Source organism: Macrotis lagotis, chromosome X (assembly GCF_037893015.1).
Source record: "Macrotis lagotis isolate mMagLag1 chromosome X, bilby.v1.9.chrom.fasta, whole genome shotgun sequence".
Classification (NCBI taxonomy): Eukaryota; Metazoa; Chordata; class Mammalia; order Peramelemorphia; family Peramelidae; genus Macrotis; species Macrotis lagotis.
The window spans coordinates 226581647-226601418 of NC_133666.1; positions in this window are offsets into that span (position 1 = coordinate 226581647).

Here is a 19772-nt window from a genome sequence, read left to right on the forward strand (position 1 = left end):
TAGGTTTTTCTCTGGCTTTTGTGGATTCAAATTCTGTTAAGAGACTTGGTTTATGTTAGTTCTGAGGGAAAGCCAGTACTTGGAAAGCCAGTACTTGGCTGCTCTCCTACATCTTGGCTGGAAGTCTGGTCCTTTTTACTTTTAATGGAGTTGATTTCTTTAGACAGTGTTACATAATTCTCCTGCATGACTCCCAATTCTTTTTTTTCCCATTTTTCTTCTTTGGTTTTTAAAATTGTCTTTAAGCTCTTCCATGAGATTTTGGATTTGAGACCAAATCCTAAACCCCTTTGAGACTTCCCTTGTAGGTAATTTATCACTGCTTTCTTCTTCTGAGATGCCATTTTTATCCTCCCTATCTGAATATTAGCCTTCTATGCAACCCCCCCCCCTTTTTTTGTTCATTTTGGTAGTTGAGCTCTGCTCCCAAAGTACTAGGAGTATAGTCAGGACTGTACTCCCAAGTTTTTTTGTGCTAGATCAAGATCTGGTCCCTGGCTTATCACTTGCCAAAGTGTTTTTTATGAAGCCCAGGTGTTGTCTATGCAGGAGTTTGTTTCTTTCTTTATGTCTATGTTTTACCTATGCAGTGGTTTGTTCCCAATCTAGTACTATCTGTTCCTCCAGCATTTCCAGGGCTCAGACTTTTTTTTTTGGGGGGGGGGCAAGTGTTGTGGAACTTACCCTGATAGTATGCTATCTAGCTGAGCCTGCTATCTAGCTTAACCAAGACCTGGGTTGCACTAAGAGCCTCCAAGTGCAGTGGCTTTCTCTCTCTTCTGCCTATATAATCAAAAAGAGACAGACCTTTACTGAAGATCTCCATGATATCTTGAGTTGAGAACTTGCTTCATGCTTTTTTTGGTAGGATCTGTAGTTTTTAAGTTCTGTGAATGGGCTTCATTTAAAATTCTGTAAGGTAAAGCTCCAAGAACATGCTAGTTTCCCACCAACATCCTGTCTCCAATCTTCTTATACTCTTCCCCCTTAGTATTCTTTGATTCAGTGCTTGTGACTTCCTTGCTTTTATTTGTGTTTAAAAATTTATCTCTTGGATGTAGATATTTTCTGTGGTTCTCCCTATGCATTTCTCTTCCTCATCCACTATCCTGAATTCCATGGTTTCCTTCAAGTCCCAACTAAAATCCCATCTCCTATCAGAATACACATACACATACAACACACACACACACATTCAACACATTTATTAAGCACCTATTATGCAGTAGTCACAGGGCAAAGTACTGGCAATAAAATTAAAAAAAGATAATTCCTACCCTCAAGGAATTTATACCCTAATTGGGGAAGGCAACTTGCAAAATAAAGCTAAAAAGTTTTGCCTGGGTTTGGAAAGGGAAAAGCTTCATAGTTTGGGGGCGGGGGGATTGACATGGGTAGAGTGAAATCCAAAGAAATCAGTTGAAAGGAAAAGTAGAGTCTCTTTTGAACAAGAGAATAAAGCTTTGTGAGAGAAGCCTTCAAAGCTAGGGTCTTCTCTTTATCAATTACTTCCAATTTATCCCATATATATCTTATTAGTACATTGTTGTTTTTATGTTATCTATCCCTTTAGACTGAACTCCTCAAGAGCAGAGATTATTTAAGGTTTATTTATTTATTTATTTCTTCATTAACTCATTGAGTTTTGCTTTGTTTTATTTTCTCAACACAATATTGTGCTTGACAAATAAGACACTGAAAGAATGCTCATAGACTCAACCTTGAATTTTTCATTCATATATATATATATGATGATGTCTTTTATTCCTACTTATTGTACTTACTTCATTATTCTTAAATATGCCACAACCAACATACCCAAATAATTTATTGTTGTTTTGTACTTTGGGTCATCCATAATTCTGTTTCATCTGATTATGCCATTCCATGATTTGAAGTCATATAATTTTACAGAGATTGCATTGGTATTGAAAAGTTGAACTTTGGGAACAGAGGAAAAGATGAAGATGATTAAAAGTGCTGTATAAGGACCCAAATACTATTTAGTACATATTCTCTCAATTTACTCTATTTGCAGCATTCATCTGAGATCTGTTTATGAACTACTGGCCTAAAACAAAGAGTTTTACAGAGCCAAGATGGCGGAGTACAAAGTGGAATCCAACAGAACACTCCTAAGATTCTCCTTCAAACAACTTTAAAACAAAGACTCAGAATTTTGAAGAAGCAGAGGCAACAAAAGGTCAAAGGGAGACCTTTTCTAGCCTAACACAGAAGAGGTTTGTAACACCTGCAGGAGCACCAGCAGTGGAAATTGGAAGAGATGGTGACAGCAGCAGCTGCAGCAGATAGTAAAGGATTGGGATAATTTATCAGAAAGATTACAGGGGCACTGTGTGCATCTGGCACTGATTGACAACTCTATTGCCCTAAGCAGTTCTGGGTCACAATTCCAGGGTGAAGAGAAATATCAGTACCTAAAGCTATAGGGGAACAGGGATTCTGGTCTTATTTCCAAGGCCTAAAGCATAATTTAGCACTTACAGATGCAGAGGAGCAGATGCCTTTCCTGGATAAAACCAGAATGCAATGCAGGACAGCAGGGACCACACCTCTCCCCAGATCACATCAGTGAAAAGCTTGCAGACCCTCAGAATTAATTCTGAAAATTGTTGCACAAAAAAAGCCTGAAGTTTGATATAAGCAACATAAGTTTGAGCATAACCAACTTTAACATGTCAGACTTTGAAAATAAAACAAATTTGTCACCTGAATTCCCAGTCTCATCAACCTAAGCTCATAGCTATCCTTCAATTCAATATCTTCTACTAACACAACTGGATAATTTTTCCCCAATCTCTATGACTGTTCCCCTTTTCTACTTAGATATATGGCAACTCTCAGTACTTCCCCTGTCTCTCAGTTCATATTGTGCCCACTTCTTTCAAAATTGCTATTGCTGAGACCTGAATAGGATCTTCTGGGAATAACTCTTCCACTGATTCCTTTTAGTCCTAAGAACTCAGGGCTTTAACTTCATTGATGATGGCATGATTAAAGAACTGTCCTTGCAGCATAGCTATCACTATGATCCAACTTATCAAAACTTCCTACAACGTTCCCATTTCTAGGTGGACTTGCTGTAACCCTTCCCTTCCAAGTTTCTACTTGTCTCCTCTCTTTGTATCTGCCCTTGAAGCACAATATTTAGAGCTGTCTTTCTTCCACTTCATCATGTCTTCCCCTGAAATTCCTCTCCTGAAATCTTGTTTCATGCCTAACTCTCCTTTCTTGCCTAGAATATCCAAAGTTCTTTTAGACCTTTTTCTGTGGACCAAAATAGAAAGACACCAAGATCCCCATGCCAAGACCATTTCTCTCTTTTCACTCCTTTATTTTTAATTATGATATACCCTGTTTTCCAGAACTAAGGTTCAACGAGCATGATGTGCTCTGAGCCTGGTATAACAGCACTCTTCTGGGTGGACTCTGTTTCAACTACATCATAGAATTAACTCAGTTCAGTCCCAGATGGTCCCTTTGATCAGATGTGCACCTATAGGAACATTGTTGTAGTCTTCAAGACCTTTGATGAATTAACTTTCTGTTACTAGAGAAACCTGCCTCATTGTTGATATTTTATATTCACTCCAATGGCTACACTTTACTGCCTGATTATTTGTCTAGTCACAACCATTCATATGAAGGCTTAACCTTTTATTTTGGGTCTCCTCTCTCCTAGAGCATACCCAGCTGTCTATGTTCCCTTTTCCAATGGAATAAAAATATTGCTTTTGTTTACAATCACTACTAGGTCTTTCATTATAGATTATGTTTTAGAGTTTAAAAATTGGTGATTTAACTCTGAGAGCTATTTGGTATTTTCAGATTTAACAGTAGTCACATTACCTCTCTGGTTTTTTTGGTCATTAATATTCATTAAATTACAAGCATACAAATCAAAGTTAAAGAAATTATCTGAGAAATAAAGAACAATGAAAAAAGAAATTGACCATAAAAAAAGTTATTATGATGACAAGGAAGAACAAGACATAAACTTAGAAGACAGCAATGTTGAAATAGGTACAAAGCCTCAAAGAAAAATGCATATTTGATTCAAGACCAGCAAGAATTCTTGGAATAATTAAAGAAAGATATAAGAATAGTAGAGGAAAAATTGGGGGAGTGAGATTGTTGCAAAAAAAAACTATGAAAAGAGAATTAGCAACTTAATAAATAAGGCACAAAAAACTGAACAAAATGCCACCTTAAAATAGAATTGGTCAAATGGTAAAAGAGGCACAAAAATTCATAGAAGAGAAAACTTCTTTTTAAAAGCAGAATAAGGGGGAGCCAAGATGGTGTAGCAAGCAGAAAATTTATATAACTCTTCCATATTTAACTCCAAACAACCATAAAATAGTGCCCCAAAACAAATCATGAAATAGCCGAACCAGTTAAAAGTACTTTAGCCCAAGAAACTTGGAAAATCAACAGGAAAGATCTTGTGTCACTTTGCTAAAAGAGTAATGCAATACAGAACAGGAAGCATGTCAGCAAGTCAGCAATAAGCCCTGCCTCAGCAAGCAAGTGAGAGATTATGATCCCTAGTGCAGTGGAGCAGGCAGATACCAACTCCAGGATGACCCCATATGCCAGAGCAGAATCAGCAGAATGACAGATTCTAGTTCTGAGATCCACCATGTGCTTTAGCATAGCCTTAGGTAAATAGTAGCTGTCACCTCTATGGGTGCCTAAACAATCAGGCATCCAGCACTGGACCAGCATTCTTTAACCTAGCCAAAGAAACAGGCAGCCACCATGGACCAGATTGCCTTATGCTTCAGTATCACTCCCTCAGAAAATGCAAAAACATACCACTGACCTTAGCCATACCAGATATCAGCACTAGGATCCTGGTTCAGCACAAGGTAAGTGCCAGACCCCCATGGTCTCCAGATGTACTTGCCACTCCCATAACACCCCCTCATCACACCACCAATCATGAGGGTCTCTGGTGAGCCTCAGAGCAATGTCAGTGCATCACCAAGTAAATAGCCATGGCCTCTAGATCCTGACACAAGAAATCTGAGACAATGTCTCTTCCATCCTAGGAACAGAACTCAAATTTAAAAGAAAGGAAAAAAGGCCAAAAAATGAGCAAAACGCAAAACAATAAGAACAATAAATGAATCCATTTTAGAAAGTTATTAGGCTGATAGGGAAGAACAAATACAAACTCAAAAGAGAACAGCAATGTCAAAGCACCTGTGGAAAAAAACAAATAAGAATGGGAACTCATGGAAAAGCTCAACAAGGAGCCATATAAAAGAGGTAGAAGACAATGATTCTGAAAAAACAAAGTCAACAGCTTGGAAAAAGAAAGCAACTCCTTGATGAAAAAAACAGTTGTCCAAATGGAGAAGAAAGTACAAAAGCTAATTGAGGTAAACATCTCCACAGAAGTTAGAATTGGTCAAGTGGAAGCTAGTGACTCTATGAAACATCAAAAATAAATCAAACAGAAATCACCAACCAAGATGTCAGAGAGAAGACAGGCACAATGCTAATCTCCTGATATGCCCTTATAAATTACATGAAACAAACCTCTTAGAAATCTGATCAACAAAATCCAGAAAGAAAAGGCAGGAGAAGAATATTGACCTCAGGATCTGTATAACTGGGTGGGTCTGGGCACAGAGGATGGACTGTGCGGGGAGCACAGGACCTTTGAGAGCTTGGGAGCCTGAATCAGCAGCAGATTAGCCTGATTAGCAGCTGGGCTCGAGTCCGGGAGCCTCAGTGCCCAAGAACCAGACCAGCTTGATCAGTGGTGGGGCTGAAGCCTGGGTGACTGTGGGGGCTTGGGTCAACTAGAGAACAGAGGCATTGGTGGTGGGGATGACCCTCTGGAGCTTGCTGGCAGGGCTGGAGGGAGAGTTCCTGAGCAGGACAGTTGCAGAGACTATCCTTGAGCTTCTCTGGTCAGGAGGAACTCAAAATCCACACCTCCTTTTCAACTGAAGCCTCTTCCCAGAATAAACACAATTATAGACTACTTCTAACCCAGGCTAAAGCTGAGCAGCAGAACTACCCTAACTGACAATAGGGAGAGTGATCACCGCAACCCAGGGTATAGCCCACTATTAATCACAGACAAAACTATTTAACAGCTTCAACCACTCCCCCTAGGGCAAGGGAGAGGGCCTCAATCAAGGTCACAGACACTCCAGGGAAAGCAACCAGCACCCCCTTCTGGCCAGCTGGAGATATTACACTGAGAACAAAACCTCTAGTACCCTCTACTAGCCAGCTAGAAATATTGCACTCAGTGAGTAAAACCTCTAGAGATCTCAACACCAAACCCCTGGGAACCAGCCCCCTCCCTATCACAAGGTTTTAGGATAATTAAGAAAGGCTGACATAAAGGAGAGCCTATGGAAAAATTCTTGATAGTAAAAGACATTAACTCAGAGAAACCTAGAACCTCTGAGGCAGGAAAAGACACTAAGTGAAACCTAGAACCTCTGAGAATATGACCTACTCTCCAGCACAGAAAGACTTCCTTGAAGAAATAAGGAAGGAGTTTAAAAATCAACTGGGAAATTTGGGAGAGAAAATCAACACCTTGCAACAAGAAAAGAAATAATTGGGAAATACAATTGGACAAATACAAAATGAGAATAATTCTCTCAGATCCTCAACTGGGCAAATACAAAAAGGAAATAATTCTCTCAAAATCTCAATTGGTCAAATGGAAAACTCTTTCAGAAATAGAATTGACCAGTTGAAAAAGGAGTTGCAAAAGGTAAATGAAGAAAATTATTCTCTAAAAAAAAAAAGAATGGAGTTTGTGGAAACCAATGACTTCATGAGACAGCAAGAGTCTGTTAAACAAAAGATCAGAAATAAAGAAGAAAATGTGAAATAACTCACCAGCAAAACCACTGACCTCAAGAAAAGATTGAGAAGGGACAACCTGAAAATTATACATCTTCCTGAAAACATTGAAGAGAAAAAAAAAAGCTTAGACTTAATATTATAGGATTTAGTGATGGAAAATTGCCCTGATATCATGGAACCAGAGGACAAAATAGTTATTGAAAGAATTCATCAATCCCTTCTGGAAAGAGATCCTAAAATGAAAACACCAAGGAATGTGGTGGTCAAATTCCAGAACTATTAGATAAAAAAGAAAATCCTGCAAGCAGCCAGAAAGAAACAATTTAAATACCAAGGAGTCACAGTAGGCATTGTGCAGGACCTGGCTGCATCAGTATTAAGGGATCAAATGAACTGGAATGATTTATTCCAAAGATCAAGGAAGTTTGGGGCAGCCAAGAATCCACTATCTGGCAAAGCTGAGCCTTTTCTTTCAGGGGAAAAGATGGACATTTAACAAAATGGAAGACTTCCAGCAATTCCTGATGAAAAGACCAGAGCTAAACAGAAAATTTGAACATCAAACAGGAGGTTCAAGAGACACATTAAAAAGGTAAAAAAAAGGAGGGGTAAAGAAAAAAATACTGCTATCCAATAAGATGAAATTGGCTATATATCCCAGCATGGGGAAAAGATTTTCATAACTCTTGAGAACTGTATTTCTAACAGAGAGAATATACTTAGCCAGACACTCATGACTTAGCCATGAGACTGGGATGAAACTGGCTCTATCCCTACTTGGGAGAAAGACTCTAATAACTCTCAAGAACTGTAACTCTATTAGAGAGAATATACTTAACCACAATTCCTTCTTAAAAAGAGGGACAGGAAGGAGATAGGAGGAGGGAGGGAATTGAATGGGGTATATCTCATTACATTAAGAGGTACAAAAGACCTATTGTAACAGAGGGGAAGAAGGGAGGAGATGAGAAACACCTGAATCTTCCTCTCATCAGACTTGGCTTAAAGTTAACTTATATACACATTCAGTCAACTTAAAAAAATCTTACCTTTCAAGTTTTACAAGGAGAAAAGAGGAGGGGGGGAGAGAGAGAGGGAGGGGGAGAAAAAGGGGGAACTAACAGAAGGAAGGGAAGGGAAAGGGGAAACAAAGGAGAGGGGTGGATATAGGAGGGAAAAAACACTGAAGGTGCCAGTATTCAGAAACAAAATGCTGGGGAATAAGGATAAAGGGGGAAAAGGGGGGAATACAAACAAAGGGAAGATAGCATGGAGGACAATAAAGAGTTGTAACTTTGGATGTGAATGGAATGAACTCTCCCTTAAAATGTAAGTGAATAGCAGAGTGGATTAAAAACTAGAATCTTACAAAATGCTGCTTACAAGAAACTTATTTGAAGCAGAGAGGTGCATATAGAGTAAACGTAAAGGGTTAGAGCAAAATATATTTTACTTCAGCTGAAGTGAAAAATAGCTGGGGTGGCAATCCTTATCTCAGACAAAGCAGCTGCAAAAATAGATAGTGTTAAAAGAGATAAGGAAGGAAATTATATCCTTCTAAAAGGTACCATAGACAATAAAGTGATTTCAATACTGAATATGTATGCACTCAATGGGATAGCATCCAAATTCTTAGAGGACAAGCTGAAAGAACTACAGGAAGACATAGACAGCAAAACTCTATTAGTGGGAGACCTCAACCTTCCACTCTCAGATTTAGATAAATTGAATCATAAAATAAACAAGAAAGAAGTTAAGGAGGTAAATAAATTGTTAGAAAACCTAGATATGACAGACTTGTGGAGGAAAGTGAATGGGGATAGAAAGGAATATACTTCTTTATGTAGTACATGACACACAAAAATTGACCATGTACTAGGGCAAAAAAGATCTAATAATCAATTGCAGAAAGGCAGAAATAGTGAATGCATATTTCTCAGATCATAATGCAATAAAAATCATATGCAATATTGGGCCAGGGAGATATAGAGCCGAAACTGAATAACTTCATTTTAAAGAATGAGTGGGGGGGCAGAGCCAAGATGGCTACATGAAGGGATCAAGTCTTAGGAGCTCTCTGATAAAAACTCATAAACTAAGGACTCTAACTAAACTTTTGAGAGACAGAACCCACAAAGGGACCCAGTGAGGCAGTTCTCCTACTCAAGGTAACCTGAAAAAGAGCAGAAAGGCTCTGCTCCCGGGTCGGAGGGGTGGCCTGCCAGAGGGGTGGCCCACCAGAGCCACAGAACTTCAGCCTCCTGGAGGCAGCCCCAGGGTGCTGGGAGCCGAGGCTCACAGCAGTGGGGGAGTCTCCTGAGCTGCACCTCAGGGAGCACCGGCACAAAGTGGGGGAACAGCGGGGGACCTCTGCCAGAGCAAGCCCTTGGAGCCCAGCCCTCAAGGCACACAGCTAGCAGCGTGGTCTTTCCTCAGCAGCCCAAATCCATTAAACAGAAGCAGGCAGAGCCCGTAAGCAGGATCCTCCAGGGCATGAGCCCATTGAGCTGAGGGAGGGGAGTGAAGAGAGACTGCAGAGCTCTGGCCTCTGCCTCTGGAACAGGACTCTGGGGCTCTGACCACATTCAGATCCTGATCCCAGTCTAGGCCCCCCCATAGAACAACAGGGCCCCCCCCACCTCAACCCTGTGGCAGAGGCGGGCACTTATGGTCATTCACAGACCAGGAGGGAGGACAGAACCTCACACACTGAGACCCTTGTGGGAGTGTCCCAGGAGCTCAGGAAGCACCCTAAAAAACAGGCTTAGGCTGGGAAAATGAACAAGCAAAGAAACAAGAGGAAGACCATTGAGAAATATTTTCCAAATGAGCCCAAGAAGGATCAAACTACTCAGTCTGAAGATGAGGAAGCACAAGCTCCTGCATCTAAAGACTCCAAGAAAAACAGAAATTGGGCTCAGGCTATGATAGAGCTCAAAAAAAGACTTTGAAAATCAAATGAGGGAGTTGGAAGAAAAACTGGGAAAAGAAAGGAGAGAGATACAGGAAAAACATGAAAATGAAGTCAGCAGCTTAGTCAAGGAAATCCAAAAAATGCTGAAGAAAATAGCATGCTAAAAACCAGCTTAGGTCAATTGGATAAAACAGTTCAAAAAGTTATTGAGGAGAAGAATGCTTTAAAAAGCGAAATTGGCCAGATGGAAAAAGAGATAAGAAAACTCTCTGAGGAGAACAAATCCTTCAGACAAAGAATAGAATTTAGGGAGATTGATGAATTTACCAGAAATCAGGAATCAATACTTCAAAACCAAAAAAAATGAAAAATTAGAAGAAAATGTGAAATATCTCATTGAAAAAACAACTGATATGGAAAACAGACTTAGGAAAGATAATTTGAAAATTATTGGAATACCTGAAAGTCATGATCAGGAAAAGAGCCTTGACATCATTTTCAAAGAATTACTACAGAAAAATTGCCCTGATATTCTAGAAGCAGAGGGCAAAATAGAAATGGAGAGAATCCACCAATCCCCCCACCCCAAGAAAGAGATCCCAAAAACCAACCCCCAGGAATATTATAGCCAAGTTCCAGAACTCCCAAGTCAAAGAGAAAATATTACAAGCAGCCAGAAGGACACAGTTCAAATATGGAGCTGCAGTCAGGATCACACAGGACTTAGCAACAAATACATTGGAAGCTCGTAGGGCTTGGAATACAATATACCAGAAGGCAAAAGAGCTTAGAATGCAGCCAAGAATGAACTACCCAGCAAGGCTGAATGTCCTCTTCCAGGGAAAAAGATGGACTTTCAATGAACCAGGGGAATTTCAAAGGTTCCTTTTGGAATGGCCAGAGCTGAACAGAAGGTTTGATCATTCAGATACAGGACTCAGGTGAAGCATGGAGATTGGAGGAGAGGGGGGAAATATGAGGGACTTAATGAGGATGAACTGCATGTATAGAAAAATGATACTGATAATATTCATATGAACCATCTCAGTTAATAGAGCAGGTAGAGGGAGCTTTTATAGTTCAAGCACAGGAGAAAGCTGAATTCGAAGATAAAATAGGGTGTAAAAATGGAGTCAATAGAAAAAAAGGGAAATGGAATGGGAGAAAGAAAAAGGAGAGGGGGAATAGTCCAAGATATGTCACATAATAAGATTTTTTTTAATTACAATGAGATGTTGCAATGATATGGAAGGGGGGAGGCAAGGGGGAATTAGGGAACCTTTGCTCTCATCAGAGATGGCTAGGAGAGGAAACAGCAAATATACTCAATGGGGTATAGACAACTGGAGTAAGAAGGACGGGGTAGCAGGGGGAAGGGGAGGGGATGTGAATAAAGGAGGAGAGGATGGACCATGGGGGAGAGTGGTCAGATATAACACATTTTCTTTTTTACTTCTTGCAAGGGGCTGGGATTTGATGGCCTGCCCAGGACCATAGGGCCAGGTGGATTCTGGGCCTAAGAGGTGGTATGGGGGCTCAGGGCTTCTTGGCCCCAGGACCAGGGATCTGTCTGCTGCGCCACTCAGCGACCCTACAGCAGAGTCAGAGTGAAAGGAGAGAGAAAATATAGTACATGGTAGTGGAGAAATAAGAAAGGAGGGAGTTGCAATCAGCAATGGCAACCTTGGAAAAATATTGAAGTAACTTTTGTGATGCACTTATCATAAAGAATGTAATTCACCCATGACAGAGTTGATGGTGTTGGAACAAAGACTGAAGCACATCTTTTGTTATTATTATTTGGGGGAGGGTGCAGGGCAAGTGAGGCTGGGTGGCCTGCCTGGGGCCACATAGCAGGGTGATCTTTGGGTGTCTGGGGCTGGATTCGAACCCAGGTGCTCCTGGCTCAAGGGCCAATACTCTGTCTGCCACCCAGCCACCCCTACTATTATTACTATTTTATTTTATTTTGGGTCTTTTTTTTCTTTTTTTTTGGTTTTTGCAGGGCAGTGAGGATTAGGTGGCATGCATGTCACATGGCTGGGTGATTATTAGGTTTACGAGGCTGGTTATGGACTCAGGTGCTCATGGCTCCAAGGCTGGTGCTTCGTCCATTGCGCCACCTGGCCATATCTACAATTATTACTATTATTTTTTTTATTTTAATTTTTTTCTCTCCCCTTTACTTTTTTCACCCAAGCAAGTCTATCTATATTCATGGGGGAGGGGTATTTTGTTTACTTGTAAACAAGAATATTTTATTAATGTAAAAAAACATTTGTACAAAATGAGAATAAAAATAAATTAAAAAAAAAGAATGAGTGGGTCAAACAACAAATTATACAAAGAATTAAATATTTTATCCTAGATAATGACAAAATGAAACAACATACCAAAACCTATGGGATATACTTAAAGCACCTGTCAGGGATATATTATATCTTTAAATGCTTACATGAATAAATTAGAGAAAGAGGAAATCAATGAACTAAATATGCAACTAAAAAATTAGAGAAAGGACAAATTAAAAACCCCCAATTAAATACCAAATTAGAAATTCTAAAAATTAAAGGAGAAATTAATAAAAGCAAAAGCAAAAAAATGATTGAATTAATAAACAAAACCAAGAGTTGCTTTTATGATAGAACCAATAAAATTGATAAAGCTCTGGTGACTTTGATTTTTTAAAAAAATGAAGAAGAAAACCAAATTGCTAATATCATAAATGAAAAAGGTGAATTCACCAGCAATAAGGAGGAAATTACAGTGGTAAGTTGGAACTATTTTGTCCAACTCTATACAAATAAATTTGACAATCTAAGTGAAATGAATGAATATTTACAAAAATATTAGTTGTCCAGGTGAAATGAAGAGGATATTACAAATGTAAACAACCCTATCTCAGAAAAAGAAATTCAACAAGCCATCATTGAACTCCCTAAGAAAAAATCTCCAGGGCCTGATGGATTCACAAGCGAATTCAACCAAACATTTAAGGAACAGTTCTATATAAACTCTTTAGAAAAATAGGCAAAGACAGAACTCTGCCTAATTCTTTCAATGACACAAATATTGTGCCGATAAATAAACCAGGAAGAGTTAAAATAGAGAAACAAAATCGTACACCTATCACCCTGATGAATATAGATGCAAAAATCTTAAATAAAATCTTAGCAAAATGATTACTAGTTATCATTAGGATAAGAGATTATGACCAAGTAGGATTTATCCCAGAAATGCAGAATTGGTTCAATATTAGGAAAACTGTTAGTATAATTAATTGTATCAACAACAAACCTATCAGAAATTATATCATTATATCAATAGATGATGAAAAAGCTTTTGACAAAATACAGCACCCGTTCATACTAAAAACACTGGAGAGTGTAGGAATGAATCTACTGTTCCTTAGAATAATAAGCAGTATCTATCTGAAACCATCAACAAGCATTACATTCAATGGGGAAAAGATAAAGGCGCATTCCCAATAAGATCAGGAGTTCCCATTATCACCATTTCTATTCAATATTGTATTAGTAATGTTAGCTTCAACAATAGGAGAAGAAAAAAGAAATTGAAGGAATTAGAATTGGGAAGGAAGAGACAAAAATCTTACTCTTTGCAGATGACATGATGGTATACCTAGAGAATCCCATGAAATCATCCAAAAAACTACTGGAAACAATTAAGATCTTTAAGCAAAGTTGCAGGATATAAAATAAACCTTTATAAATCCTCACCTTTTCTATATATGACTAGCAAGATACAGAAGGAAAATGTAGAAAGAGAAATCCCATTCAAAGTAACCTCAGACAATATAAATACCTGGGAGTCTATTTGCCAAGACAGACTCAGAAACTTTTTAAAAACAATTACAAAACACTTCTCACACAAATTAAATAAGATTTAAATAACTGGGCAAATATCAACTGCTCATAGATATGTAGAACTAATATAATAAAAATGGCAATTCTACCAAAACTAAACTACCTGTTTTAGTGCCCTACCAATCAAAATTCCAAAAAAATTACTTTAATGAGTTAGAAAAAGTGGCAAGTAAATTCATATGGAGAAATAAAATTTCAAGAATTTCCAGGGATTCAATGAAGAAAGGTGCAAAAGAAGGTGGCTTAACCCTCCCTGATCTAAAATTATATTATAAAGCATCAGTTATCAAAACTTTCTATTGGTTTAGAAATAGAGTGGTGGAGGAGGGGAATAGACTAGGTTCAATAGCAGAAAACGATCATAGCAATCTGCTATTTGATAAACCCAAAGAGTCCAGTTATTGAGATTAAAAACTTTCTTTGATAAAAACTGCTGGGAAAATTGGAAGTTAGTATGAAAGAAACTTAGATTAGGCCAACGCCTCACAGCCTATACCAAGATAAGATCCAAATGGATACAGGATTTAGACATAAAAAACAATATCATAAGCATACTAGAAGATCAAGGAGTAGTTTACCTGTCAGATCTATGGAAAGGGAAGCAGTTTATAACTAAGGAAGAGATGGAGAATATCACTAAAAACAAACTAGATTTTGATTACATTAAATTAAAAAGCTTTTGCACAGACAAAACTACTGTAACCAAGACCAAAAGAAATGGGAAACAATTTTACAACTAGTATTTCTGACAAAGGACTCATTTCTAAAATATACAGAGAACTGAGTCAAATTTTAAAAAAAGCCATTCCTCAGTTGAGAAATATTCAAGGATATGCAAAGGCAATTTACAGATGAGGAGATCAAAGTGATGCATAGTCATATGAAAAACTGTTTTAAATCATTGCTTATTGGAGAAATGCAAATTAAAGCATCTCTGAGGTACCATCTCACATCTCTCAGACTGGCCAATATGACCAGAAAGGATAATGATCATTGTTGGAAGGGTTGTGGGAAAGCTGGGATACTAATACATTATTGGTGGAGCTGTAAACTCATCCACCCTTTGTGGAGAGCAGTCTGGAACTATTCCCAAAGCACAACAAAAATGCGCATACCCTTTGATACAGCAATACCACTATTGATCCTATACCCTGAAGAGATGACGAAAAAGGGTAAAAACATCACTTATACAAAAATATTCATAGCAGACCTCTTTGTGGTGGCAAAGAATTGGAAATCAAGACCTTCAATTGGAGAATGGCTTGGCAAACTGTGGTGTATGTATGTCATGGAATACTATTGTTCTATTAGGAACCAGGAGGGAGGAATTTGCATGAACTGATGCTGAGCAAGATAAGTAGAGCCAGAAAAACATTGTACACCTTAACAGCAACATGGGGGTAATGATCAACCTTGATGGACTTGCTCATTCCATCAGTGCAACTATCAAGGACAATTTGAGGCTATCTGCAATGGAGAATACCATCTGTATCCAGAGAAAGAACTGTGGAGTTTGACCAAAGACCAAGGACTATTACCTTTAATTTAGAAAAAAAACTGATAACTTATGTCTGATCTTGCTATCTCTTTTTTATGTTTCTTCCTTAAGGATATGCTTTCCTTCTCATCACATTCAGTTTGGATCAATGTATACCATAAGATTAGGGGAAAAATTGTAAAACTCAAATAAATAAAATCTTTAAAATGGAATAAATCAAACAAATTCAAAAGAATGAAAAAATAGAACAAAATATGATACTTCATTGGAAAAATAACAAATGACCTCATTGGAAATGATATCTCACATTGTTTTTTTGCAATGTTAGAGTCACTGGGCTACTCTACAGGAGAATTTGGACAAGGAAAACAATGATCTATATAATAAAAAAAAGAAACAATTCAAATATCAAGGGGCCATAAGCAGGATTGTACAAGATTCAGTATCTGCAACATTTAAGCATTGGAGGTCAAAGAACATGATATTCTGGAAGGCAAAAGAGATATTGTTACAATCAAGAATCACCTACCTAATGAAATTAAGCACAATACTTCAAGGGGGGACAGTTATTCAGTGAAATAGATGGAGACCAGAATTGAACAAAAATTTTGATCCCCAGTATCAAGACCTAAAAGCAGTCCAAAAAGGTAAAAAAGGAAAGGAAACAATAAGAGATTCAGTGGAGCTGAATGGTTTAAATCCCCACATAGGAAGATAATATTTGTAACTCTTAAAAATTGTACCACTAATAACACAGCTAGAAGGAATATACAGGTATAAGGTTGACTTGAGTCAATGACATAAAAAGTAACTAAAAGATGAGAAGAAGGGGTACAATGAATAAAGAAGGAGGGAAGAGGTAGAATAGGATAAATTATTTCACATGAATAAGCATAAAAATCATATTAGAATGGAGGGAATGATGGGATGGGTGGTTGATGGATATCTCTTGAAAATTTCTCTCATCAGTATTGCCTTAAAAACAATAATATACACAATCAGTTGTAAATCTAGCTTATCTAATAGGAAAGTAAATGGGGAGGATTTTAAGTGAAGGAGAGGGGAAGACTGACAGAAGAAAGGAAAAACTGGGTAAGGGGAATTGTTTTAATATAAAAATTTTATTTGTTTTTCCAATTGTATACAATAGTAGTTTCTGCCAATCATTTTTTCAAGGTTTTTAATTTTATAATTTTTTCACCCTCCCTTCCCTCCCCTTCCCCAAACAGAAGGTAATCTGATAGACTTCACATTTGTTTTGATGATATGCAATTATCAAAATCAAATGTGTTGAGAGAAAAAATATCCTTAAGGAAGAAAGAAAATATTAGAGATAGCAAACTTACGTAATACATAAGGGAACTTTTTAAAAATTGAAGATAATTGGTCTTCGTTTAAATTCCATAGTTCTTTCTCTGGATACAATTGGTACCCTCCATCACAGATCCCCTAAAATTGTCCCCAATACTACAGTGGTGAAGTGAACAAGTCTGTCAAGGTTGATCTTCACCCCATGTTGTTGTTACCTATACAGTGTTCTTCTGGTTCTGCTCATCTCACTCAGCATCAATTCATGCCAGTCTTCTTAGGTTTCTCTGAAATCCCATTCCTCCTGATTTGTAATAAAACAATAGTGTTCAATCACATACATATATTACAATCTGTTCAGTCATTCCCGACTTGATGGATATTCCCTTGCTTTCCAATTCTTTGCCACAACAAATGGAGTTGCTATAAATATTTTTGTACATGTGGGGTTTCAACATTTTTTTCATCCTTTCTTCAGGATATGGACCCAGTAGTGGTCTTGCTGGATCAGAGGGCATGCACATTTTTAATGTCCTTTGGGCATAATTCCAAATTGCTCTCCAGAAAGGATGCATCAGTTCACAGATCCACCATTAAGGCATTAGTGTCCCAGATTTCCCACATCCCCTCCAACACCAATCATTGTCTTTTCTGGTCATATTGGCCAATTAGAGAGGTGGAGGTGGTACCTCAGAGATGCTTTAGATGCTAAAAGAAAGAGATACTATTATAATTTGCATTTCTCTAATCAATAATTGAGGGGGTGAGGATAGAGAAAATTGTGGAACTCAAAATCCTTTTTTAATTGATATTTTATTTTATTTTTCCAATTCCATAATATGGTAACCTTTAAACATTCATTCATTTACAAATTTATAAGTTACACATTTTTTTAATCAGCCTTCCTTCCCTCCCCTCGGCATCAAACAGTGTGGTGAAAGTTGTATGTATACATTTGTTTTTAACATTTTTATATATTAGTCATTTTGTGTAAGAGGAATTAGAACTAAGTGAATAAAAAAGAAAACCATGAAATAGAAAGGAAACATAAAAGAAGCTTTAAAAAACTTAACATAGTATTCATTCAGATTCTATGGGTTTTTTTAATTTTCCTCTGGATGTGGATGGCATTATTCATAATAGGTCTCCAAGGACAACAGGATTGTCCTTGATCTCTTAACTTCTGAGAGAAGCTGCATGCATCATAGTTGATTGTTAATGTGTAAAATTTTCTCTTGGTTCTGCTCCCTTCACTCAGCATCAGTTCATATAATTCCTTCCATATTTCTCTAACGTCCAATCACTCATGGTGTCTTATAGAACAATAGTACTCCATTAATTGCTATACTGTAACCAATGTTTAGTTATTTCCAAATTGATGGACATCCCCTCAATATCCAATTCTCTACTAGTACAGAAAGAGCTTCTATAAATATTTTTGAACATGTGGGACTTTTCTCATTTTTATTAATTTTTTTAGATATAGACCTAGTGTTGTTTTTGCTGGATCAAAGGGTATGACCATTTTATTGTCCTTTGGTCAGAGTAAAATTCAAAATTTTACAAAAACAATGAATGTTGAAAGCTATCTTTGCAAGTAATTAGAAAATAAATAAATAAATTTATATTTAAAAAAAGAAGGGCTGGAACACTGTCTGTTATGCTTCAGCTCAAGGAAAAAAGGTAGAGGTAGCACTCAGAATCTCAACCAAGCCAAAAAAAATAATTGACCTAAATGAAAAAGTTAATTAGGGAAACCACAACTTGCTAAAGGTGTAATAGACAATAAAGTAATATCAAAAAATTACTGCAAATTTGTCTTTTAAAGTCCTCATTTCTCATTAATATAAAGAACTGAAGCAAATTTATATAAAAAATAAAAATCATTTCCTATTTGGAAATGGCCAAAGGATATGAATAAACAGTTTTCTGAAGAAATAAAAGCTATTTATTATCACATGAAAAAAATTCTCCAAATCACTATTGATTAGAGAAAAGCAAATTAAAATAATTCTGAAGTACCACCTCACACCCATGAGAAATGACAAATGCCAGAGGGAATAAGAGAAAATGAGTATATTTAATAAACTATTCACAATAGTGAACTGGTTCAATCACACTAGAGAATAATATGGATTCATTTTTATATCCTTTGATTCAGCAATAACATTAGTACATCTGTACATCAAAGAGATCAAAGGAAAAGGAAAAGGACTTTATGTTAAAAAATATAGTTATAGAAATACTTTCTTTGCCATTAGCCATTATCACTCTAATGAACTCTGTTACTAACTCCATTTATTGCTGGGGGCTCTCCTAAACTCACCGGTGACCTGACTACTTCTAAATCAGCAAATTATTTTCAATAGTCATCAGGAAAAAATAAACAAAAAAGTAACTGAGATCTCATGTGCCTATGGATACCTGGTGGTTCACTGAGTGTGGTGCCATCTTCACTCTCATTCTACAATTCATAAAAGTTCTCCCTATTCTAAATTATCAAGGGAAGAAAATTAAATAACTTTTTTTTATTCACTATCCATGCTGATTAAGATTTTCCTGAGCCATCTTCAGTTCTTTTTTACTTCAAGGACAATGACAAGGTTTTTCAATATCACATAAGATTAGGATGGAAGACTGGCTTTCCTTTAAATGTTCATGTACTGGATTGGAACCAGAAATGAAGTAGCTGTATTTGTTTCACATACTCGGTAAGGACAAATCTAAGTGTGATCTCTGGTCTTGGCCCTTCTTAGCAGGTCTCTCCCTGATATTTTTAGTCTTATTTTTGAAAATAATCTATAAGGTAGCTCTATAATGTTTACCATATATAATCTACAAATAGGAGCATCTAGAGAACCTTGCCAAATATAAGTAATACCTTTCCATTTGGATTTTATGTATTTCTCACAAATAACTAAAGAAAGTAGACAAAAAGAGTGTCAGAAGCCCTAGATGTGGTATCCACAACATCACAAAAATTAAAAATGAACATAGTTTAGTTAAAAAAAAGTAATTGCAATAAGTTTTCTTTCTTTTTTTTCAAAATTTGCTCTCTTCTTGTAATCAAATCATCAACTAGTCAGAACAAAAATTAAATTAAATACTAAATCAGAACAAAGACATTAGGTAAAATAGATCAGTTTCAACTTCACTATTTTAAATTACTTACTGACTGTAAAATGGGAAATAGATTAAAGATCCTAATTAAAACCAGTTCTTAAAAGAGGTTAATTAATATTAATCAGAAGAGGAAAACAAGAAAAACTGGTATCATCTAAACTGGCCAAAATAATCCCAA